A 27,522-nucleotide genomic window follows, 5' to 3' on the forward strand; every position below is an offset into this window, starting at 1 on the left:
TTCCAATCATTATAATTGTAACAAGGTCCAACAAAATCCATCAATTCAGCAACTTTGTTGTAACAGACCTTTATGTTGTCCATGGAAAATAGGCCCAAACCATGTAACGACGAAGGTGCTATGTGATATATCCTCTCATTAACACAAAAATTAGTGTTTATTGGAGGAAGTTCCTTGGGTACACATTGTTTCAGTAGTTGTTTGTACCTCAAGGGCACCTCAATATCACCTTTGGTCTCATCATCATAAGAACATGACCCCCCTTGAGAAAGAAAAAATTCCATGCTTTTATTGAATTATCTTCTAATCTTTTGACCTCTAGTTGATCTCCCTATTTGAGATCTACTACATGTCTCACTTTCCTCTTCTATTCCTACATTTCCCTCACTCGAGGAAGACACATCTGACAAATACCTATTTGGTGATACCTGTGCACCATCAAATGAGAGAGTTAGTTGGTAATGAGAGAGATATTTTGCAAATGAGGGTAATATTGATGAAGAAGTCGGCCATAAAGTTGATGTTGAGATTAAAATTTGAGTAAGTCCAACTGGGGCCTCAAGTGTTGATAATTGTATTAGATTTGTTGCTAATGTTGATGTTTGAAAAACTGAGGAAGTTTGTTTTTCTTGTAATTTTTAAAAAATATATTATTTCTATAAGGTGTATTGACTTATACCTGTCAATCCATGAGACTATGCAAGATCCTTGTCAAAGGGGTTCAGGTTCCTGCACCAACAATTGAGCATCATAAGCTTTACATTTGTAATTTGACAAACAATAAGTACTACAGTATCATAAACATCACATATGTATCATCATATATGTAATTGAGAATCATAAGAATCACATATGTATCATCATAAACATGTAATCCATCACATACGTATCATAAATCACCATCCATCACATAGCTAATAAGTAGTCCACATTCCATAAATAAACACAAAGTTCAAAAAATGTCACATGTATCATCATAAGCATGTAATCCATCACATATGTATTTTAAATCACCATCTATCACATAGCTAGAGGTGCATCATGAATTAATTAAGTAATGGCATTAGAATTCAAAATATATGAATTATTTATGTAACCATATAAGTCAAATCAATTTCTATCAAGATATCAATATTAAATAGATAATATAATAATCACATCTCATACATTTCATTCGTGTCATTGATCTTCTTCTTCATCCAACTCATCCTCATGACCATCATCATCATCATCATCATCATCATCATCATCATCATCATTGTGTTCATCATCGTCATCATCATCACCATCACCGACACCATCACCATCACCATCACCATCACCATCATCATTAGTAGTAGCACCATCATCATCATCAACTTCTTCTTCATGTACATTTCCGTCAGGAACATCATCGAGTAACTGTTGATCATGATCATCTATATCATCTTCTACTTCTTCAATATCTTCTTCTTCCATCACATTATACATTATCGGCCTTCCTCTTGGATCATGTCTTACAACAAATGACCAACCCAGTTTATGTGGAACCTCCGAGTAAAATACCTGCTCACATTGACTTGGAAGAACATAGGGCTCATCCCCAACTCGTTCAAACAACCTTGTATTAACCATTGTAAATCCATTATCATGTTCGATAACAGTTCTATTAGGATCATTTATATTCAGTTGTAGCCTATACCATTTGATGACAAACATAACTAATTTGAAGGAATTAAAGTCACACTCAAGTATATCATCCAAAATGCCATATTGTTTGATGCGAAATTTATGACCATTGCAGCACATAGCCTTGTGGTGTTTGACTTGCAATATGTCTAACATATAAAAATTATTGCATCATGAGTTGATAAACATATGGGTGATTAATAAAATTATACGTACCTATTGATCTCTTAAACCATATGCTAAATCAATTTCCCTTTGTGTAACATTGGAATCTCCATTACGATGAGCTTCTTTAACCAATGAAGCGACACCATCCCATGTTAATGTGCGACCAGAATGTTGACATTGTTCAATCCACACCGTCATCCTATCAAGATTGTTTGCAATATACAAATGTAGGGCATCCCACTCCCAACCAACTGTATAAATAATTAATAGACCACTTACAATTGATTTATTTAGAAGATGAAGAATTAATTTACTACAATAACATCTTATAATTACCTCTCACTTTCTTCAATCTACCTTTCCCCATCAAGTGCTCCCCTTCGAATTTATTAATGGGGTTGGGATCCCAAATGCAATCTACATGGATTTTTGCTACAAACTTAGGAAGATATTCAGTAATGTACACCATAGTTTGGTATACCATATATCCCTCCACCATAGAACCCTCAGGATGTGCTCTTTGTTGAACCAAATCCTTCAAAAATTTCAAGTGCCTCTCAACCATCCACATTGACCTAGTGTGTACAGGTCCACACAATTCGATCTCCTCAACTTGGTGTATGAGGTAGTGTTCTTGTGCATTGAAAAAAGTTGAAGGTAGACACTTTTGCATTTCACACATTAGATGAGGGATTTTTCTCTTCCAATATTTTATATCTTCCTTGTGGATTTCTTTAGATTACAACCACCTAATTAAAGAGATTGAAGACGCAAAAATATATAAACGAGACTTTACAAAATAATATACAAATATATTGCATAACAAGTAAAACAAATGGCAAATATAATATCTATACAACAAATTGAACAAACATCACTACTTACCTCATGTATTTTCCAAGATCATATATGACTTGCTTGATATTATTGTCGAAGTGGTCTGGGAGAGCTAGAGGTAGAACGTACTACAACAATTATAAAATGATCTTTTCATTGTTTTCTAACATAATACAATGAAAAGTACATGTGCAGTATACAAATATATAGTAAATACACAAGAAAATGAATTACCTTAATGAAGGTATGCCAATCATGCATTTTCATCCCTGGCCCAAATTCACTCTTCTTTGATATGAGATTGTTTATGTTCGCAGCAAATCCTGTGGGAAATCGAATTTTTCATATGACTTCTTTTATAGAATTGCTTTGCTGCTCCGTTAATAACCAAGGAAGGGCACTTATATTAATCTGATCTCCATTGCTGTTTGATTGAATGACATTTTTCATTGCATGATTGGATTCCACAATGTCACTACAAATTTTGACAATTTTTTCTTTGTCACGCCTTCCATCCAATATTTTCCATAATGTCTCTGTTATATTCTTTCCAATATGCATTGTATCAAACAAATGCACAATTTGTAGTTGCTCGTAGTAAGGCAACCTACTGAATTGTCTGGGATAACTTTTTAGTCCCTTTGGAAGGTGGCCATCCATGTCTTGATGACCTTCAGTATCATCAATTACATCATCAATAAACAAAACACGATAGAAAAATTCAAATTCCAAACATAAACCATTAGATGGAATGACATTACCTTGACGATTAATTATATTATATTCCAACTTCCATAAATGAGGAGTCATTCTTCGTGGCTTTGATGTAGTCTCTTTTTTCCCATTGAAAAGATGTTTTTCAGTATTCCGGTACTTATGATTTTTGTGAAGGAAGTGCCTATACTCATCAAACACCTACTTTCCTAAACTTTTTGAATGACGGGATTTCATCTTTGGACCACAAACTGGACATGCAAATTTTCCCTTTGTTTGAAGACCTACAAGATAATGTATAATTCTATTAAATCTATTAATTTTTATAATTATAATTATCATGTGCAACTTGAACACTATAACGTACCACAAAAATGTGTTAGCCCTGGGGCATCATGTATTGTCCATACAAGCATTGCATGAAATTGAAATTTTCTTTGTCCTATTGGTTTAGAGATGTCATACATGGTCACACCATTCCATAACTCCAACAACTCATCGATAAGAGGCTCAATATATACATTCATATCTTTAACTTGGTACTTGCCTAGTGGAATGAACAAAAACATTACATAATTATTATGACCATTTTACTGCAATATTTATAATTAAATGTAGATGACTATTAAATGATAAAATACCCAGAACAATCATTGCCAACATTATGTGCTCCCTCTTTATTGACATCCATGGAGGAATATTATTGTTGATAACAAAAATAGGCCACACCGAGTAAACAGATCTCAACTCTCCAAATGGATTGACACCGTCCGCTGCCAATGAAAGCGTGAGATTACGAGGTTCTTCTTTAAAGTGTGGCCACTTTTCCTCTATGTCCATAAATGTTGAACCATCCATAGGCATTCGAATAATGTCATCTCAACTTCTATTGCATGCATGGTAATCCATAAATTGTGCCAAACTAGTGCACCTGAATAATTGTTGCATACATGGAATAATGGGAATATAATGAAGAACCTTGCGAGGCACCTTTTTTATTATTTGATTTGTTCGATATCTATTGATATGACATTCAGGTCATTATGTTCCAAATTCATGTTGTTTATGATATATAATATGATCGTTGGGACAAGCATCTATTGTTTGATACTCCATTCCAATATCTTTCATAATGGCAGATAATTGTCGGTATGAGCGAGGTAGAATATTTGATGGTGGTAAGAAAAACTCACCTATCAATCTATAGCAAAAAAAAAAGTTTGAGGTATTAATATAAAGAATATTAATGGTACATGGTTCACCATTTATTAACTGTAATGACATGTATGACACACCTTAACATACGAGAGATTGTTATGTTGGATAAACCATTCATAACCTTCAAGTTCACCAACAACAATACAACAGAGAGAAGAGTTGTTTGGGAGCCTTTGTAAAGGGGCTCATATGCCTTCTCAACAAGAGGTAAATCATGAACATCAAGGTCATCCTGATCACCATGATCAGTTGTGCCAGTACTAAATGTGTCATGGATCAATGTATTTGTACCATCATCTTCAATTGTGTTTTCTGGTGCATGATCATCATCTTCCATGGGATCATTATCTTCAGCTTCGATATTCACACCTCCATGTTCCTCCACTTCCAAAACTATATTCTCAAGGTTTTGTTGATCCATACCATGTGCTCTAGGGTGCTCCACCTATATAAAATTGATATACATAAATAAACCATGATCATGATCTCATTATCAGGTGATTTCTTATGTATATAAATTGTTAAAATGATATAATGAACAACTTACTAGTGGATGATAATCATGTCCCCCTTCAATGTGACCATGTTGCCTACAATGTTTCTTAGCTATTTTGATTAGAAGTCTTCTAGTCTTTAAGCCCTTACAAATTTTGCAAGGACAATAACATTTCCCATCACCTTTTCTTTTCAAGTTAGACCATAATCTAGCAATTGTCTCCTTATTTTGTTCTTCACTGATATTATCTGACATGATCTTTCTTCACAGGCAAAAAAATTAGGCTATGGAAACTTCAGTGCAAAAGCTTCACAAAAATTGCAAATTGAACCAAAACCACTGAACTTAATAGAGAACGTATTTAATGTAGCTAATTGTGTGAATTTCTGAGCATTATGTCTGCAAATTCTTACTAAAAGTTTGCCTATTGTAGACTTTTTAAGAGACATTTTTGAGTATTCTAAGCAAAGCATTTATTTAAACATACACTTATTCATCCACATTGCAGGGATAACAATACAAGGCTCACATATTGGTCTAAGAGGATGCCATGGTCTCACAAAGTAACCAAGAACCATATGAAATGATGGTCATCTTGAATCCACACACAACTAGGGAGGATCCATACGATTATGTATGACTTCCCCCTTGTTTGTTTAATGGGATTAGCCAGCTCCAAGACATAGCCATCAATAATCACTAAGAATGTACAAGTGGATCGTAGCTACCCATACAACAAACACTTACCCCTATCCTCAAATTTTCCCAATGTTTGATTCCTTATATACACTCATCCAAGGTTATCTATGTTGATCTTGGTGAGGAATCACATCACAACAAAGAAGGCAACATTTAAAAATAGCAAGAGTTTCACTAAACTACCAAAGATCATAAATATTGAAAGAAAGAAAAAATAGTAACAATAATAAGTCAAATAAATGTGTTCAATTCCAATAGAAAATCAAACATAGCCACAATAACTACACAATAGAGAAAACTCACAATAGTGATTAAACTAATTCAAACAAGATAAAATAAAATTGTTGGCCAATGCAACAAAGATGAGAGATCATCAATAATTGAAGGAAACTTCACAATCCTTAAAAGTGCACATTACATAACTATAGGACTAGAAATTGTGGCTAAATAGAGTGAAGATTCATCATGACTCCAATAATAGTCCCTCGTGTGCATTTGTGGTATGAACACAAAAACTCCCACACGGCATGGCCATGTACCTAATGGAGAAGACATGCTTAGGCTACATGCCCAAAAAACATGACTATAATAATAGTCCCTCATGCATGCATTTGTGGTCTGCACACTACAAATCCTAACATATCATGGCAATACACCTCAAAGAGAAGACACACCTAGGGCCACATTGCACATAGCAATGTGCCTCACAAAGAAGACATGCATAGGGCACATGCCACATAGAAATGTGTCTTATGGAAAAATGTGCATGCATGTCACACACCAAAGACATATGTATACATCATGAGGCACATTCAAATGTTATCAAACACAACCTATTGTATCTAACATGAGTTCCTCTCTACATGTGTGCAAATCTTCCAACACTAATCGCCACTAAGAAGGAATAATATAAAATGCATCTTCAAATATTTGTGTGTGTGTGTGGAATTGTGTCTTTGAACCCAAATCGCTACCATCAACAACATGTAACCATCACCTACACTATATCAAAACATAAGTATGGTGTGACATCATATCTATTTGCATAATATCAAAACACATGCAAACATGAAAATCATCATAGCATGACAAAAATCAATCTCCATATGTTGGAACAAAGATATAAATAAGATAATAGGGTAAGAGGAAACCCGTACCAAGAACCACATACCAACTATCGGCAATGCCATCAAGATAAATGTAGGATAGGATACCACTATGAGCCATCCAATGGTCCATTCTATGAGGAGAACTAGGGGATACTATCTTTGAAAGGTGTGGTCAATAGAGATAATCCCTACTAATGCCACAATATGTCACCATAGCTTCTTGAGTTTTCCATTCTTCTACTTAACACCACATTTATTGAGTTCCTCAACAGCGAGGTTGGTTCTCAATAGGATGCACAAACATGTAAACACACAAGCATGGTTTCATCATACTTGTACAACAATACAAATTCATTTTTCTAGTTAATTACTTAGTGTAAAAATAACTCCATTACATAACATAGGGTAATAATCACCATAAGTTTTCAAATAAACTGCCCAAACATCAATTGGAGTTACCCTTTCTAAGGTACAAACATAATTTATTTATAACTTCAAAATTAAAATAATCACAATACATCCAAATAAGTTCAATAGTGCATGGAAATAGACAACATGATCCATAATTAAACCCATAAATTACCCTAATTGGATATGCTAATAAAATGGTGTCTCAAATAATAGAGATTATGTTGGACCTATAATAGAGATCTGGACTTTGTTTCATCATACACAAGCATGGTTTCATCATACTTGTATCCAAATACACCATCCATAGATAGGTACTCAGTACCACAATCTCATGGGTACCCTTTTAGCTGAATTTACCCTATATTTAGGTGAATCTACCCTTGTATCATTCCTTGATCTAGTATGTCATTCCACCAATCAATAATTTTTCCATATTCTTGGGAGAATACACTATCCCTTAGGTGAATATGTCATATCCTTAAATGAATCCTCCTTGTCATCATCCTAAGTCCTCTTTTTGTTAAGTCTTATCCCTTCATCTTTAGGAAAATCCACCTATCCTTATGTGAATCTACTTTCTCTTAGGTGAATCTATTTCACATAAATCATTTATCTTATCCATCTTTCTTACGCAAATGGTGAATTTTTCCTATCCTTAGATGACTACACTCCCATTTAGGTGAATCTATCTGGTTTTAGTCTCCTTCCATTATTTTGTCCAAATTTGTATCCTCTAGTTTACATGAATCTACTTGTTCTTAGGAAAATCAACCCTATCATTCTAAGGAAAATTCACCTTGTCATCATCCTTAATCATCTACCTTTCAAGTGTATAGTCCATCCATCCTTGGGAGAATCTAACATATTATTGGGAAAATCCACTCCCTCTTAGGTGAATCCACCTTTTCCACCTTCTCATTAATCTATTATTTGTTCTAAGAAGGACACAAAAGTGGATAGAAAACAATAGAGGAGATAGTACTCAAACAAGTACTAAGGAATTGCATTAGTGACATGTCACAAATGTGAGTTATACATGTTCCAAATTGATTGATTCTCATGAAGGAACTAAGTTATCTACAATAAATAGCCACCCAAGAAACCCATTTGCTTTAGGCAAACTATCTTCTTAGTAGTAGCTTAATTCTTGAGACACTTGATTTAGATATGATCTTGTAAATGGTGTTAAAAAGAGTAATTAGTCACCAACCAACCACACTCTTCATTTGTATATTTTAGAATTAGTTTGGTCAAAACTTAATCTTTGAAAGAAGGTAAAAGAATTTTTAGGCATATTATTTATTTATTTTTAAAAAAAAGAAACAACCACCTCACCATTCCCCTGACCCCTAATATCCCCAGCATAAGCCACAATGAGGCATAATGCAAGGTGTGAAACCAAGAAAGATAGGGAGCTGGCCTTTGAATAAAGACATGCCACTTAAATGAGGATAGAGTGAAAAAGGTCCCTAACATCCAATGCCCATATAAAGAAGGCATTCCAGTTCATTTTCAAAACATCATCCAAGCAATTAATGTTCTGATCAATGCATCAAGGCACAGTGAAATAGACCCAGAGAATGACCTGTCAGAACTAAAAACATCATTTGATCATATAAGATCAGAGCACATAAGAGATGAAGGATAGGTAAAGATAATATGTACTTTATGATGTTTGATATCTTCTTGTTTGTCTTGTAGGTAAAAGCAAAGAGGCGGATTTTGAAGGAATTCTATTACATTATCAGACATGTAACAACAACAACACCAAGTTTAGGAAAGATTGGGCATTAATGAGAATTACCAAGTTCTGAATTGAAGGATGAAAAGATAGGAAGGGGAGGATAGGTCATTCTTTTCAAACATCAAACAGTCTAATTCAGTGCAGGTGTAGATTGAGAGATAACTCCAAAAATCAAGATTAAAGATCAGAGCAAAACAAATGAGTGATCAAAATCTGATCAAGTTCATTTGTTTGTACAAGTGAAGACAAGTAAAACTTGATCTTCCAAATCACCTTATGCAAATGGAACTTTAATCATCGATTTGGGAGTGAAGGTTTTGTTCACATAAGGATGAGGTAATACAAATGGAGAACCTAAGACCGACTTGATGCAATGCGAATGAATGATGAGGGGCAGATTTGTTTATACAAATGAATAAGAAAAAGCATCAAGACCTTGTGATACCAATGAAAGGGAAATGATCGATTGAATTGAGGAATACCACAAATTCAAAATCCAGATGCAATTGAAATTGCAAACACTGAGGGAACAAGCTCTGCTCTGCCTATGGTTAGAAAGCCGACTGTAAATCCATGTATCTGACTGTGGTTTGGAAGCCGACTGTGAGTGTAGTTGTTCCTAGGTGCCCCCTGGTTAACTAGGAGTAAGAAGAAGCTGCCTGGTTATATCTAGATATATAGATATAGAAATAGATAAGTAGATGAGGGAGGCTACGCATTTGTCATCAATGCCAATATTAGTGAAGGAAGAAAAAACAAGGAGGTCCGATTGTCTTAAACAAGTTCATAATAGTGAACTCATCAAACAAAGAAGATCAAAATACAGATTTGTTTACACAAAAGAACGAGGAAACACCGAATTGCTTGCACAAAAGAAACATTCAAAATCTGCCCAAGTGAAAAATTGCAAAGGAACCTAATATGGCTGATCATGTTAAGGATTGCAAAGCAAGTTTAAATGGCTGATCAAATCAAATCTTGAAAAGGTCCTTCTAAATGTCGCCAAAAACCTTACCTTGGTTACAGTGCAGAGATCACTCCGGCGGGGGGGGGGGGCAACGGCTTCGGTTTGCTTTACACAATGAAAATGCGTTGTGTTTTTTTTTTTTAATATAATGCTCGAGGTCATCGGAATTCCGATGAACACGGGCATTTAAAAAAAAAAAATCAAATTTTCACACAATGCTCCTTGTCCATCGGAAACCTTTGTCGGAATTTGACCCTAAATGTATTAGTGCCTCTTTCAATGTAAGTTATGTTAATTGGGTTATTTAGTGGATTTACTTGGTGAAACCCTAATTCCCAATTTTCATACATTACATTTAGGTGAACTTGACATCTTTCAAGCTCAACTTTTGATTTATTGTCGTAGATTTTATTTTGTATGCATTTTCCAATTCAAATTTATACTCATAGTTTCTATTTTCAATTGAATTACCAAAATTTAGAGGTTAAATTCACAAAAACCCTAATTTATTATTCTAAAATTAAATTGTGGGTTTCATAATTTTCAAGTATATTTTTAGATTTGATTATTATGACACGTTATGTGATGATTTAAAGATATTTATTATTCAAATTCATAATTCACGTTGTTTAAATTCTTGGTTAATCAATCATTGTAATCACAAATTGCATTGTTGAATCATAGTTTTCAATTTTGGCATTCAAATTTCCCTCCTTTGTGCATGAGCTTTGTCACCTTTAGTACTACATACAATATTCCAATAAGAAGAATTTTTAGACTTATGGCTTCCCAAGGTTTAAACACTAAGGATATGGAGCCTCGGATGGATCACTTGTTCCATGAGAATGTTAGTATTTCCTCTAATCCAACAAATGACATAATTTATCCCCATTCTCCTTACAATTCTCATGATGTGGATGAATTGCTAACTAGGGTTACTATTGACCAATTGGAGAAGATTGATAATGAATTTTTAAAAATTCAATATTGGATCAATCAACAATACCTAGAAAGTGAGGCAATCCCTTTGCTTGAAGGATTAAAAAGAATGGTGCAAAGTGATATTTAATTGGTATTGATTTTTTGTGTGGCCTTTCTCATATTGTTGACACTAATATCATGCCAATTAAAATTTGTGTCAAAGTGCTTGGTTACTCTCAACCCACTAGTCAAATTAATCATTCCATTCCTATGGCTACATCCTTGCTTAGTGTGCCTACATTTACATCTTCCATCATGACAACTTCCACACAAAATGTTAATCCTACACATGTTAGTCATGGGGGTGATCTTGTTAATCAATATTCGTACATAGCTCCATTTGTGAGTCTTCCATTTGTGTCACAATCATCTCCCATATGCACGTACCATAATGTTCCACCTACTTATTCCCAACCTCCGCCTACATATAAAAATTTTACTCCTCTATCACAATCCAACATGTCCATTTTCAATCCATCCATCAAAGCAACCATTAATAACCAATCCCAAAATGTTACATCCTTACAACATCAATTGGCTTTTGTTACTCAATCCAAGTTCAATGTTCCCACGTTTAATGTAGTGAGCCCACTATCCAATGACATTATCCATGCAGTTCCCCCTAAATATATGTAAGTTTAGATCAACTAGATTTGTATAATGGAAAATGCGACCCCTTGACTCATGTGAAGACATTTCAAACTTTGTGTAGTGATTTTTCTTTTGACTAAGAGCTTATGACTAAACTGTTTACTAGAACCTTTAGGTATAAAGCTTTGCAATAGTATTGTTTTGTCTCCTTATTCTATTACTTCATTTCAACAATTGGTTAATGTTTTCATTCAACAATTTCAAAATAATATTGGTCCTAAAATTACTTTGATTTGAATCATTGCAAGCAAGGAATTAGAGAAAAGGTGACTGAATTTATTGGTAGATATAAACATTTGCATTCTAAAATTGCTTATAAAGTGCCTGATCATGATGTTCAAAGAATTTTTATTGCTAATTTACAAAAAGACATTAGAGATAAGCTTATATTTTCTAAATTTACTTCCTTTATGCAATTGTGTGCAATGCTTCATAATTATCATCTTTAAGTGAGCCAATTTGAATCATCCTCTTCAATGGCTCCAGTTGATAATGATAACCCAATGATGAATAGTGAGTACCAAACTGGTACTGAGAGGGGGGTGAATTAGTACATGCACAAAAACTTTTCCTGAACCGGTTTAACTGCAAACAGTGCACTTGACTGGCAAACACTAACACTGGTCTAAACTAGATTACTACTGGTTAAACATAATGAGACTATGAAAGATATAAATCGGTAACACTTTTCTTTCCACACAACCTAATACCTCATTTCTACTTTACCCTTATGCATAAACAAGTATTTTAGCATCAGAAGTATAATAACTTGCTAGTTCAACATGATTCACCACTTAATAGACAATAACAAAGCATCACATGAAAAAGGCATCACACATGACACACATCTTTTTCACGTGGAAACCCAACTGGGAAAAACCACGGTGGGGATGAATACCCACAAGTTGTTCTTGAACTCTTTAGAAGTCTGCTCTATTAGGAGCCTAGTCCGGTTAAAGACTATTACAACAGGTTCTATTAGGAACCGATCCTGCTAGGGATCACCTAGTTAAGGGATGGCTAGAATACCCAGTTAAGGGTTAAACCCTGTTAAAGGTTACCTTGTTAGAGGATTTTATGAATTCAATGGTTTTGAGTCACTTGTTAAAGGATTTACAGCAAGCTAGTTAAAGCTACCCTATTAAGGGATTTTCCAATTGTTGAAGTGCTTAGAGATCAACAGGTATTACAATGATCTGGTAGTAGCACTCAATGCCAATGTAGATCCACTTTAATTCCTTCCTTCTGCACACACATTCTGCAGGTATCAATTCTCTTATGTGGTCTGGCAAGAATCACGTATCTTTGTACTTAGATACACACAACATTTGCCAACAACCTCAACATGAAACACAACATTGACCTTATAGGAAACAGATAGGTTGGTAGCATAAACCCTTAACCCTAAACATTTAGGTTGAGCAATTCAGTTGGCTCAATCCTGACCATTAAACACTTTGCTTTGAATACAATGGTCTTGAATAGATCTCAAGATGTTCTCCTTCATTCGTTCTTCACCGCTTCTTGAAGGCGATAGCCCATCACACTTTCTCCATCGTTTGCAGAGACTTCACACATTCCCGAGGTAGATAGGATCAATCTCCTTCATGCAAGATCCTTCACGTGCACAAGGCTGACGTGGCAACATGATCTGATCTCCATTGCAATACTAACTCATCGCACAATGTCATCGATTGAATCACACGGGCTTGAAATACTTCAACTGGAAACCCTGAAGTTGAGACTACCAATCGGTAGTCATACCATAAGCTAAGACTACCAACCGGTAGTCATATAATATGAAACCTTGATACAAGACACTCCATATACCGGTTCACATTTCAACATACCGATTCACTTTGCCAGTTGCTTAGCTTCAATATACTGGTTCACTCTTCAACATATTGACATCAATGACAACATACAATATCATCATTCCATCATACTCTTCACATATGCCAACAATCTCCCCCTTTGGCATTGATGGCAATAAACAAAGATATCTCTGAGCTTCACATCTACTCCCCCAATATGGTAGATATCTTCTCTACTTCACATCTTCTCCCCCTTTGACAACAATGCCAAAGTGAAGGCATAAACATCTATGTTCTACTATGTTGCGACCCCTAAGGAGTAGCATCCTTCAACACACCAATCCTGAGAAAAATATATCAATGTAAGCCCTAACTGATGTGGAGCACACACCTTTAGTTCACCTCTTGAAGGGGCAGCACCCCTAATTCACCTCTCAAATAGGTAAAAGTAGCCTTCGGTAGAGGCTTGGTGAATATGTCTGCTAACTACTCCTTACTAGAAACATGTTCTAGTACAACTTCTTTGTTCTAAACCTTTTCCCTTAAGAAATGATACTTAATCTCAAAGTGCTTGGTTCTAGAATGTAAAACCGGATTCTTAGAGATGTTAATCGCACTTGTGTTGTCATAAAATATACTTACGGGTTCAGATAAAGGAACTTTGAAGCCATTCAATACATGCTTCATCCAAATTGTCTGGGTGCAGTTCATAAATGCTGCAACATACTCCGCTTCTGTTGTAGACTGAGAGATACAACTCTATGTCTTACTCATCCATTAGACTAGTCTTCCACCAAGAAAGAATGCACCACCGGTTGTGCTCTTTCGGTCATCCACATTACCAGCCCAATCAGCATTTGTGAACACTCTCAGGTTGAAATCATTATTGTATGGATACCATAATCCATAGTCAATGGTTCCCTTCAGATATCTAAGAATCTGCTTGACTGCTACCAAGTGGGATTCTCTTGGGCTTTTTTGGAACCTTGCAGTAATGCCCACTGCATGTGCAATGTCCGATCTGCTATGCACTACATAGTGCAACTTACCAATCATTTATCAGTATTCCTTCTCATTAATCAACTCTAAGTCATCCTCTCTTGATAATTTACAACCAGTCACCATTGGTGTACCAACTGATTTGTTGTCTTCCATGCCAAAGGTCTTCAACACCTCTTTGACATATTTGGATTGAGTGATAAAGATTCCATCTTTCATTTGTTGAATTTGTATTCCAATGAAGAACTTAATCTCTCCTATAAGTGACATCTCAAACTCCTTTTTTATCTCACCTGCAAAATCATGACTCATCTTGTCATCTCCTCCAAAGATTATGTCATCAACAAATACCTCACAGATCAGAATCAGATCTCCTTCTGACTTCAGGTAGATATTACTATCCTCACTTGTTCTCTCAAATCCAATCTTCACAAGATGGGAGTGCAAGCATTCATACCATGCTCTAGGTGCCTGCTTTAGTCCATACAAGGGCTTATGTAGCCTACACACAATGTCAATCTTTATGTGCCTCTTTAAATGATTTAGGCTCAAATTCAGAGATCATACATGAGTTTTCTCTGACCTTTCTTCTTCTAAGAATTTCTACATCCTTGTCTCCTATGATCTGATTTAGATCATGATTGAGTTTGACATACCTAAGTATGTTCTTAACAGATTCCTCTTGTTTTTCTTCATCATGCTCATCTTCGTCAGCATCAGCATCTGTCGGTGTAGGAGCACAATTACTAGTACTGAGCTGATTTGCAACTGGTTCCCAGAAGGTTACTACTGGTTCATCTCCTACATGCTCACTTTTGGTTTCCTTAGGTTTATTAGAGTTTTCATCAACTCTAACCTTGATGCCTTCAACAATTCTTTGAGTCCTATTGTTGAAACATTTAAGAGCTTTACTCTTGGTGGAATATCCTAGGAATATTCCCTCATCACATTTTGCATCGAACTTGCTCTGATGTTTGCTCCTCTTGATATAACATTTTCTACCAAACACTCTAAAGTAGCTTACCACTGGTGTCTTACCCATCTAGTACTCATAAGGAGTCTTATCCTTACCTTTCTTGACGATTACCCGGTTCATTATGTAGACTGCAGTGCTCACCGCTTCTCTCCAAAAGGTGTGAGCAACCTTTCCTTGGATCAACATAGTTCTAGTCACTTCAACCATAATCTGGTTGCTCCTTTCTGCTAAGTCATTCTATTATGGGGTCCGAGGGGCAGACAGTTGCCTCTTGATGCCATTCTCTTCATAGTATTTGTTGAATTCACCTTAAGTGAATTCCCCTCCTTGATCAATTCTAAGGAATTTGATTCTTCTACCGCTTTCCTTTTCTACCAGTGCTTTGAAAGCTTTGAACTTTCCAAAAGCTTCAGACTTGTCCTTCAAGAATGTGACCCACATCGTTCTTGAGCAATCATCTGTAAGAATCATAAAATACCTATCTCCCTGCACACTCCTATTTTTCATAGGACCACACAAATCAGTATGCACAAGATCAAGTAGATTGTCTGTAGTGAAATATTTACCTTTGAAGGTTGAGGAAGACATTTTCCCCAGTTGACACTCTCATCACAAAGGATTTTTTGGTTTTCTCAGCACCGATAATCCTCTAACTGCCTTGATCTTACTAGCCTTTACAATGTTATCAAGATTAACATGGCAGAGTCTCCTATGCCATATCCATCAATCATCAAACTTAGCCATAAGACATGTACTGACATTTGCATTCAGCTGAAATAGGTTACCTTTGGTCTACATACCGGTGGCCATTAGTTCACCAATCTTTCCTTTGATTTTGCACACTCCATTTTTGAATTCCAGAGTGAGCCCACTATCATTTAACTGAGCAACACTTAAAAGGTTGTGCCTGAGACCTTCTACCCAATACACATTGTCAGCACTGCTTCTTCCATTCAGAGAGATGGACCCTCTTCCTTTTACCATACATGGTGCATCATTACCAAAATGAGCCACAACACCATCATACTCTTCCAGAGATAGAAACTTACTCTAGTCACCAGTCATATGGTGAGAATAGCCACTGTCAATAATCCACTCATTGGAATTATCAAAGCGGGAGACAAGGGCCTTCTTGTCCGACACATCTTCCTTGACTCCTACAAACACAATATCTTCATTTTCTTCATCTTCTAATTCCTCATCAGTGACACCTTCATCAACTGCTACAAAACAGTTTCTCTGGTTTCCTCCTTTGAACTTCTTGAACCTTTCCAGTATGTCCTCATTATCACCATTAGGACACTTTACAACAATGTGTCCTATTTGGTTACAAGAAAAGCATTTCAAAGGGAGCTTACCTCTATATTTACCGGTTCCCTTTGGAAGTCTCTTAGCAAGAAGAGCTTCAAATTCCATCAGGATCTCCTCATCATCCATTTCTCTGCTCTGTCTTGGTTCACCACTCTTGCTTGCTTCTTTTCCTTTTCTAGATGGTGCAACAAATGCTCTGAAGGCTGATTCAGTCTTCTAAATACTGCCATCATAATTATTTAGCTCATAAGTTGTTAACTTTGCAACGATGGAGTCTAGGGATACCTTTGTCTTGTCTACACACCTCAACTCCTGAATAGCAGCAACCCTTATTGCATAGACCAGTAATAAGGATCTCAAAACTTTGTTAACAATAGTGGAATCTTCCATTTTACCACCTGCGCTCTTGATATCTCCAACAACAGTTTTGATTCTTATTCCATATTGTTGAATGGTCTCTCCTTCAACCATCTGCATGTCTTCGCACTTTCCCCTAAGGTGTTCTTTCTTAGCTTGTTTCACATGCTCATCACCACCATAGATATTCTCAAGGGCATCACATACTTCTTTGGGATTCTCTTTGTCCTGAACATCAATAAACTCAGAGTCGGATAAATGGCTAATTAGGGCTTCCATGACTTGCCCATTCTTTTGAATCTCTCTCTTTTGATCATCGGTGAGAGTACCAGTAGGGATAACATAAGCATTCTCAACATAGCTCCAATGTTGTGCACTTATGCTTCTGATGTATATCTTCATTCTATCCTTCCATGTTTTAAAGTTGTCTCTGTTGAACTTTGGACCTTCCCTCTTCATCATTAGAGTAGGATCTTTACCTCAAGTGGTTAAGCTTACAACACAGAGGACCTAGAGAATGCTTTGATACCAATTGATAACTCAATGATGAATAGTGAGTACCAAACTAGTACTAAGAGGGGGGGGTGAATTAGTATAGGCACAAAAACTTTTCCTGAACCAGTTTAACCGCAAACAGTGCACTTGACTGGCAAACACTAACACTGGTCTAAACCAAATTACTACTGGTTAAACACAATGAGACTTTGAAAGATATAAACCAGTAACACTTTGCTTTCCATAGAACCTAATACTTTATTTCCACCTTAACCTTATGCATAAACAGGTATTTTAGCATCAGAAGTACAATAACCTGCTAGTTCAACATGATTCACCACTTAACAGAAAATAACATAGCATCACACATGACACACATATTTTTCATGTGGAAACCCAACTGGGAAAAACCATGGTGGGGATGAATACCCACAAGCTGTTCTTGAACTCTTTAGAAGTCCACTCTATTAGGAGCTTAGTCCAGTTAAAGACTATTACAATAGGTTCTATTAGGAACCGATCCTGCTAGGGATCACCCGGTTAAGGGATGGCTAGAATACCCAGTTAAGGGTTAAACCCTGTTAAAGGTTACCTTGTTAGAGGACTTTATGAACTCAATGGTTTTGAGTCACCCTGTTAAAGAATTTACAGCAAGCTGGTTAAAGCTACCCTGTTAAGGAATTTTCCAATTGTTGAAGTGGTTAGAGATCAACAGGTATTACAATGATCTGGCAATAGCACTCAATGCCAATGCAGATCCACTTTAGTTCCTTCCTTCTGCACACACACTCTACAGGTATCAATTCTCTTATCTAGTCTGGAAAGAATCACGTATATCTATACTTAGATACACACACAACATTTACCAACAACCTTAACATGAAACACAACATCGACCTTATAGGAAATAGATAGGTTGGTAGCATAAACCGTAAACCCTAAACATTTAGGTTGAGCAATTCAGTCTGTTCAATACTAACCATTGAACACTTTGCTTTGAATACAATGGTCTTGAATAGATCTCAAGACATTCTCCATCATTTGTTCTTCAGTGCTTCTTGGAGGTGATAACCCATCATGAGTTCTCTATCATTTGCAGAGACTTTGCACGTTCCTGAGGTATATGGGATCAATCTCCTTCATGCGCACAAGGTTGGAGTGGCAACACGATCTGATATCCATTAAAATGCTAACTCATCACATGATGTCATCGGTTGAATCACACAGGCTTGAAACACTTCAACCGGAAACCCTGAAGCTGAGACTACCAACCGGTAGTCATATCATATGAAACCTTGATACAAGATGTTCCATATACTGGTTCACATTTCAACATACCGGTTCACTTTGCCAGTTGCGTAGCTTCAATATACCAATTCACTCTTCAGCATATTGACATCAATAACAACATACAATATCGTCATGTCATCATACTCTTCACATATGCCAACAGATAAGAATAAGGGTGCTAAAAAATTGTTTGTGAATTTTAAACCCAACAAAGATTGCATCAAGGTAAATGACAACATCAACACTCAGCTAGCAGTGACGACATCATGTGTGGCCCCTTTATCTAAATACTTTAGAAAAGAATTAGCTCCTCTTTCTGAGTCTTTGCATAGTATAATGTTGAGGTTAATAAATGCTAATGTGTTGGAACTTCCTCCCATTGACCATGATCCCAAATCCTATTGCCACTATCATCATCAACCTAGGCATGATACTGAAAAATATTACACATTGAGGAATAAAATTCAAGACTTCATTGATAATAATACTATATCTATAGCTGGTGTGAATGAAAAAGGAAACAAGTTTGTAGCTCATCCTAATCAAAATCTCAAAATCTTCACCAATCATTTTCCTTCTCACTCTACCAATGTTGTTGAGTCTAAGTCTTTTGTCTTTTCTCTTGATGAACTTGGTATGGAATCTAACAATGTTGTGAATCTTGTTGACAAACCTACATCTCCTAAAGACATATGCATTACTTTTTATCCTAGTGATACTATTTTTGCACCTAATGGCACATTATATATCATTGCAAATATCAAATACAAACTCTCATGAGGGGTTCTCATTGATCCAATGTGTATGGTAAATGTTATTAATGAAGAATATCTTTATATATTACAACTAAATCAACATATGATAAATTTGGTGGTATGTTCAAGGTGTATGATGGTTTTTATTGCCCTACTATTGGATCTATTACTCTCCCTATTAAGATTAATTTAAGTGCTTAGATGTGAATTTTTCTATTATTCCTACATTGGATCAATTGCATGTGAAGTTGGAACATCCTTGCCTCTCTTCCATGGAAGCTATCCCTTCTAAAATTCATAAATGTTTGAAATTCCCTCATAATGGCACTATCATAATAATTAATCATAGCCTTTACCAACCCACAATGAAGCATGACAATTTCACCCTTGATTACTTTTTCCCTAAACAATCTAAACCTCTTAAGCCTCAAAATTACATCCTTATCTTACCAAAACCAAAAAAATGAGATGATCATTCCCTTGAGTAAACCTAGAGATCCTATACCTATGGATATTCCTCCTACTCATAATGGACATGGTATTCTTCATATTCCTTCTATTCATCTTATATATGTCTCAGTTTCGTTTTCTACATCTTACAAAGGAAAGCGTTTGGAATCTTCTATATCTCAACCTAGTGGGTTTTCTCCCATTATTCCTCCTTTAAGAGAAGAAAAGAATCCTATGTACATTTATCCTCAACCTTCACAACCCTTGGCTAAAACTAAATGGAACAATTGTGCGAGATAATGTCGATAAAAATTTCATGCCAAGGCTCATGAGCTTTCGTCTTGAACCATTTCCTCCTCAAAGACACCAATATTGACTTGATCTCATTTGTCTATCCTTCACCTAACCCTAGAGAGTAAATTCAACTCAAATCACCAAGATTAAAAATGCTTAAGAAAAATGATGGTTCAAGTTCTTTTTATATTAGAGATCCTATATTTATTAATCTAGATGATGATATGGATGTTGATGTTCTCCATGCTAATAATTTTGATTTAAATCATTTTGATGATATGTATGAGCTTATTTATGTTAATCATGATTTATCTTCACATTTTTCAAAAACAATTAACCCTAGCTCCTAGTGATAAACAAAGTGATCAATCATTAGATAATGGTCCTTGTTTGGAACTTGCAGTAGCTTCATCTATTGTGCTTGAAGTGGCTCCTCTTGCATCTTTTCTACCATCCCTAAATGATGTTTAGAAATATTGAGAGGCAAATTATTTTCTTGACTAGATTCATTTGTATTGGAGATTCTATTTTGTGTATTTCTAATTCATAATGTACTTCCCTTGTGATGTGTTGCTTGATATGATTTTGTGTTATGTCATGTTCTCTTTGGGTGACCCTTTTTACTCCATTGGTGCAAGGTAATAAAGAGGTTGAATCCATTGTGACATTATTATATTTGTATCTCCTTTCTTTTATATGTTGTGCCTTGTGTTGTCTACTTGAGGATGATGCAAAGTATTGAGATCTATTTTTTGTCTCTTCCATGTTGACTGAAAAGGACACGTGTGCTCTTCTTCCATTGTGTTTGTAGTTCCACTACCTTTAGGGGATGAGGACAATTCAATAAAAATATTCTCGATATACATTATTTATCGTAAGAGCGTACTAACCCAAAAGTTAGTGGATCTCTTATGTGCTTTCTCATATATTGTTTTGTGACCATTATCCTTTGATTTCTCCCTTCTTGGGGGCATCTCATTATGAGAACGTGCTTATATTTTGGATGCATTCTACCTTAAGGAAATTGCTCCTAATAAGTGATTTTCAATTGCTTTAATTGTTGGAATTTGCATGAATATTGTATTGATGAACTTACCGGTAGGAGAGCTTGTGAAGGAGACCGATATTACTAGAGAAGAAGTGAGATCAACCGGTAAACCCTACTTGTTGATATGCTAAACCCTAGCCAACGGAGTTTGGTGAATGACTTGTAATGGTTTATGATCAAATCATGAGCGGTAATAATTGTGACACATATGCATGTTGTATGAGAAGAGTTTCAAATGGTTTCTAGCACGTAGAGATAATGGTTATTATCTTGGGAATTGATGCAAAGACCTACCCAAACTCCTAATGACAATCCCAAACAAGGTTAGGCTAGTGACCCCCTAACTACACACAAGGGTCCTACAAGGAAGGACTCTACACCTTGGATGAAACTACACACACATTCACTAAGCTTAGGCCTACTCAAGATGAGTAAAAGGCTTCAACTCCTCAAAAATGCTTTACTGGTGACCTCTACACCTTGGTTATATGAAAGTTAGCCAACATGTGTCATCTAAGGACTCTTTCAAACACTGGTTTTGGTTTAGAGAATCAATTCCTTATACCTCCTTTGTAAACCTACCCCCTCTGCTTGTAGCCCTATTTAATGATAGAATGGATCTTATCTTCAAAATGTTCCACACACCTCTATAAAAAAATTACCATTTCAGACACCCTTTTGGAAGTTGTATTGATCCCCAAACTGGGTTGGCCAGATCTACAAATACAAGGTATGTTCCCTTCAAAGGCTAAGAGACCTAATAGGGGCAATTAGCCCTATTTTCCAAAGCAACTACCTTTACCGGTACACCAAATGAAAAAAAAAACTTTATGGGCATGTGGGAGATAGTGAGAAACCTCTAATTCTAGGGTTACACACTTGGAATCCACAACTATGACAACTTATGATGACTATCCTAAATTGTGTCCTAGGTAGTCACATAGAGATGCCTACCTAATCTTGTTCCTTTCTCCACACAACAAAGTTTCCCCTATAGAAAACCATAAAAACACTAAATTAAATTGGCTTATCTTATATCCCTCCAAAGTAAGAGTCTTCTAATGGACTGGAGTGCAAGATAAGACAATTTTTGTTCAAAACCCTCTCCAAACCCTCAATTTCCAAGTTATAGTTAGAAAAATGGAGGGTTCTCTCTACTTAGGAATAGTTAAGACCTCATACCTCCACCAAAAGAAATTTGTTTCATCTCTCTATCTACTCCATGGATGGTGGGATTCAAATCAATCTGTACAGGCATGTGCAACTCTTGCAAACTTAGGATTTCTACAAAAACTATAGTATTTTGTGTATTATTGTTTCTCAAAACTCCAACTCCAACATCAAAAACCTTGGGAATCAAGCCCATAAGGCTTATATGAATATTCAATGGTTTCCCACTAAATTTGGAGTAGGTTGGAGCCATTGAAAGGCTTCTCCCAACTAATTTACAAAAAGTTACACTTTTGCACTCAGAAGTTGCATTTTTGCAATTTTGCACAAAAAGTTGGCATACTCTCTAAGATTGGGATCCACATACACGAACCAACCAAACACACATAAAACATGTCTATAACCTATCAAACACAAATCTAGACCATCTATTACCCCTTTTTTACCATATTTTCCCAATTGGCTTCTGAAATTGCCTAATTGGTGACATGGGCTTACATGGTGGGGTTTATTGAATACATGAAACACAAGACACATTAAGACACCCTAATGATCCTAGTATTCATCCTTAGGGTCATGAATATCTTGTTGATGAGGTGCTCTTGCACCAAGAATGAGAAAGTTCATTGCATGTAATGGAAACCGCGTGATGAGTTACAAAGATCGATGAAGTGGTGATCAAGGAGCAGTTGAGGTTGTCTTCAATGATGTGAAATGATTTATACGTAAATCTAACGGTCTTACTTGAACTGATTTTTTTGTAATCTCTATGAGATCTTAGGTTTGTGATGTGTTACTAGCATTGTTTTGTTTTTAAGGTTGATGATTTGTTTTGTTGTTGTGTTGGCAATTTTGGTTGAATGTAAGAGTGATTGGTTGTCGAACCAGATGATGTATCTGCAGTATGTGTAAAGGAAGATAGGAGCATGAAAAGGATTTGATCAAGCAGAGTAGTGCTATTCACCAGATCAGCAAACCCTTGTTGTTCTCTAATAATTACAATAGTCAAATCCCTTAACCGAGTAAGCTCTAACAAGTTTAGTGTTATCTAAATCCTCTAACAAAGTGATCCATTAGCTTGGATTTCAAATCCTCGACCGAGGTTACTCCTAATAGGGTATTTCTTCTAATAGGGCATTATAGTCAATCCCTTAACCGGGTGGTCCCTAACATGATCTGTTCTTAATAGGACTTATTGTAAAGCTTTAACAGGCTTGGCTCCTAATAGGGAGAACTTCAAAAGAGTTTAGAATACTTATGGGTATTCATCCCCACCATGGTTTTTCCCATTTGGATTTCCACGTCAAAATCATTGTGTCAAGTGATGAATGTTTTTGTTGTTATATTTGATATGGTTAATTTTCTTAACAACTAAATCCACTTAGATATGATATGATGACCGACAGTAATCTGAAATGAGATTTTACTTTGGACAGTAAAGTATTTGGATGTTTTGGTTAAAAGGTTTTGAGAGTTTCAGAGTTGTTTTATTGTTATTTTATTATGATAGTCAATCGGTTACTTGACAGTGATATTGCAATTTGAAGTTCAGTTTTTGAACCAGTCAATTTTGAGTTTGACTTGAGAGGTTGTTTTTGTTTGATGAAAATTTTATGTCAGTTTTCTATCTATTGATTCACCCCCCCTGCCCTCTCAGTAGTTTATCAGATCCTTATTGATTCATCATACCATCAATTGGTATCAGAGCATTTCAAGTCCTCTAAGGTCTAAGCCTAACAGCTTGAGGTAAAGATCTTGAATATCATGATGAAGAAAGAAGTTATGAAGTTTAATAGGCAAAACTATAGAATATGGAGTGATAGAATGAAAATTTATATCAAGAGTCTAGGAAGTCAATACTGGGAACATGTTGGTACTCAATATGTTGCACCTAGTGGGACTATGACTGATGATCAAAAGAAAAAGCAACAAGAAATTAATCAAGCATTGGAGGCAATTATCAATTCTTTGCCTGATTTAGAGTATGTTGATGTCCATGCTCTAGAGATTGCTTACGAGGTATGGAAGAAACTTGAAGAAATCTATAGCGGTGATGAGCATGTGAATATTACCAAATAAGAGAGTCTGAGAGGTAAATTTGATGACATGCAAATGGCTTAAGGTGATAATATACAATAGTATGGTTAGAGGACCAAAGAGATAGTTGGTGAGATCAAGAGTGTTGGTGGTAAAGTGGAAGATGCCACAATGGTTAGTAAGGTGTTGAGAACCCTTCTACTGGTCTATGCTATCTGAGTTGCAGCCATTCAAGAGCTAAAGTCTATTGATAAAACTAAGGTAACTCTTGACTCCATCATTGGTAAGCTTACTGTATTTAAATTAAATGGTTATGATGGTACTGTTCATAAATCTGAATCTGCATTTAGAGCTTCAGTTTCCAACCCTCCTATGAGGAAAAGTAGAGATGTCAATCATAGATATGAATCTAGATCTAGCAGAGAAGTTGATGATGAAGATAGTTTGATTGAGCTTGAAGCATTGTTGGCCAAGCGGTTACCTAGAGGTACTCATAAGTACAAAGGTAAATTACCTTTTAAATGTTTTGCATGTAACAAGATTGAACACATTGCAGCTAACTGTCCTAATGGTGACAATGAGCATAAGCATGAGAAGTACAAGAAGTACAAAGGAAAAGGCAAAAGAGAATGTCTCATTATAGTTGATGGTGGTATCACTGATGAGGAATTTGAGGGAGATGCTAATGAAGACATTGTGTTTGTAGCCATTAAAGAGGAGTCATCGGATTAGAAAGCATTAGTTTCTCACATGGATAGTTCTGATGATTAGATCATTGATAGTGGTTGTTCCACCACATGGCCAGTGATCAGAACAAATTTCTTACTTTGAAGGAATTTGATGGAGGAATTGTAAGGTTTGGAAATGACTCACCCTACATTATGAAAGGAAAGGGAACCAATTCTCTTAATGGAAAGAGCAGTGCAGATGATGTTTACTAGGTTGAAGGATTAAAGAACAATCTTTAAGTGTAGCTCAACTCAATGACAAAGGTTATCCATTAGAATTCAAGAATGGAATGTGCAAAATCTATGGGAGAAAAGGTGAATTGATTGCAACCAGCAAGCAGACAAAAGGTAACCTATTTTACCTAAATCCTAAAGTCAACAATTGTTTAAATGCTAAAGTAGATGATAGTTGGCTTTGGCATTGAAGATTTTGTCACATAAATTTTGATAACATTGTTAAGGTTAGTAAGTCCAAGTCGGTAAGAGGTTTTCCTCAGTTGGATAAATTGGTGAATGCTCTATGTAAGGAATGTTAGTTAGGAAAGATAACATCCTCAACTTTTAAGAGTAAATTTTATTCAGCAGAACATTTGTTAGATTTGGTTCATACATATCTCTATGGACCAATAAGAAAGAGTATTCAAGGTGACAAATATTTTATGATCATCATTGATAATTGCTCAAGAATGATGTGGATCACATTCTTGAAGGGAAAAATAGAAGCCTTTAGTAAGTTCAAGGCATTCAGGGCCTTAGTTGAAAAGGAAAGTGGTAAGAAGATAAAGTGTCTTAGGATTGATCAAGGTGGTGAATTTGCTTCAAAGGAATTCACTAGATATTGTAAAGATAATGGAATCAAGAGGTAGCTTTCTACATCAAGGACACCATAGTAGAATGGTATTGCAGAGAGGAACAATCAGTTAGTTGTTGAAGCTTCTAGAACGATGCTTATACAAGGAGTAGCAAAAAATTTTTGGAGAGAAGCTGTCAGCACAACTGTTTACACTATGAACCGAATATTGGTAAAGAGAGGTAAGGATAAAACTCCTTATGAATACTGGTATGGTAGATCACTTAATCTCAGATATTTTAAGATTTTGGTAGTAAATTATTTATCAAGAGAGGTGACTATGTTAGTAAGTTTGAGGCTAAAAGTGATGAAGGCATATTTCTTGGTTACTCCACCAAGAGTAAGGCCTACAATTTTTATAGCAACCAGACATAGAGAATCATTGAAAGTGTTGATGTTCGAGTGGATGAGTATCCTGAAGTCTTAGGAGAAACCAATGAGAAGAAAAAGGATGAAGAACCTTGCATTCTGATTTTGGAATTAGAACCAGTGAAGTCAGAAGTTGATGAAGTGAATGATGTAGTACCAATTCAGCTGGAATAGGTAGATTCAGAAGAAGAGGATGATAGTGAGGAAGAAGAACCTAAAGGTAATGATCATGTTATTCTAAGGTATGTGAGACTCAATCATAATCCTGACCAGATTATTGGAGATAAAGATGCTGCATTGTTAACTAGAAAAAGAATCAGAGAGAATTCTTGCATAATATCCACTATTGAACCCAAAACTGCTAAAGAAGCATTTGGGGATGATCACTAGATTAAAGCTATGGAAGAGGAGCTTGAGAAGATTGAGAAGAAAAATACATGGACCCTAGTACCTAGACCAGTGAATAAAAATGTGATAGGTAATAAATGGGTATTCAAGAACAAACTAAATGAAGATGGAGTAGTAGTCGGAAACAAAGCTAGATTGGTATGCACATGAAGAAGGTGAAGACTATGGTGAGACATTTGCACCAGTTGCTAGATTGGAATGATTTAGGACTCTACTTGCATTTGCAGCATATAATGGATTCAAAGTATATCAAATGGATGCGAAGTCAGCATTTTTGAATGGAATACTGGAAGAAGAAGTGTACATTGAGAAGCCAGACGGTTATGCTTTGACTGATGCAAAAGATATGGTGTGTAAATTGCACAAGACACTATATGGTTTGAAGGAAGCACTGAGAGCATGGTATGAAAGGCTACATTCACACCTGATGAAGATAGTTTTTCAGAGAACCAGTGAAGAAAACAATATATATCTCAAATTTGAAGGAGATAAGATACTGGTTAGTGAA

This window comes from Cryptomeria japonica, chromosome 11 (genome assembly GCF_030272615.1).
Source record: "Cryptomeria japonica chromosome 11, Sugi_1.0, whole genome shotgun sequence".
NCBI classification, from domain to species: Eukaryota; Viridiplantae; Streptophyta; class Pinopsida; order Cupressales; family Cupressaceae; genus Cryptomeria; species Cryptomeria japonica.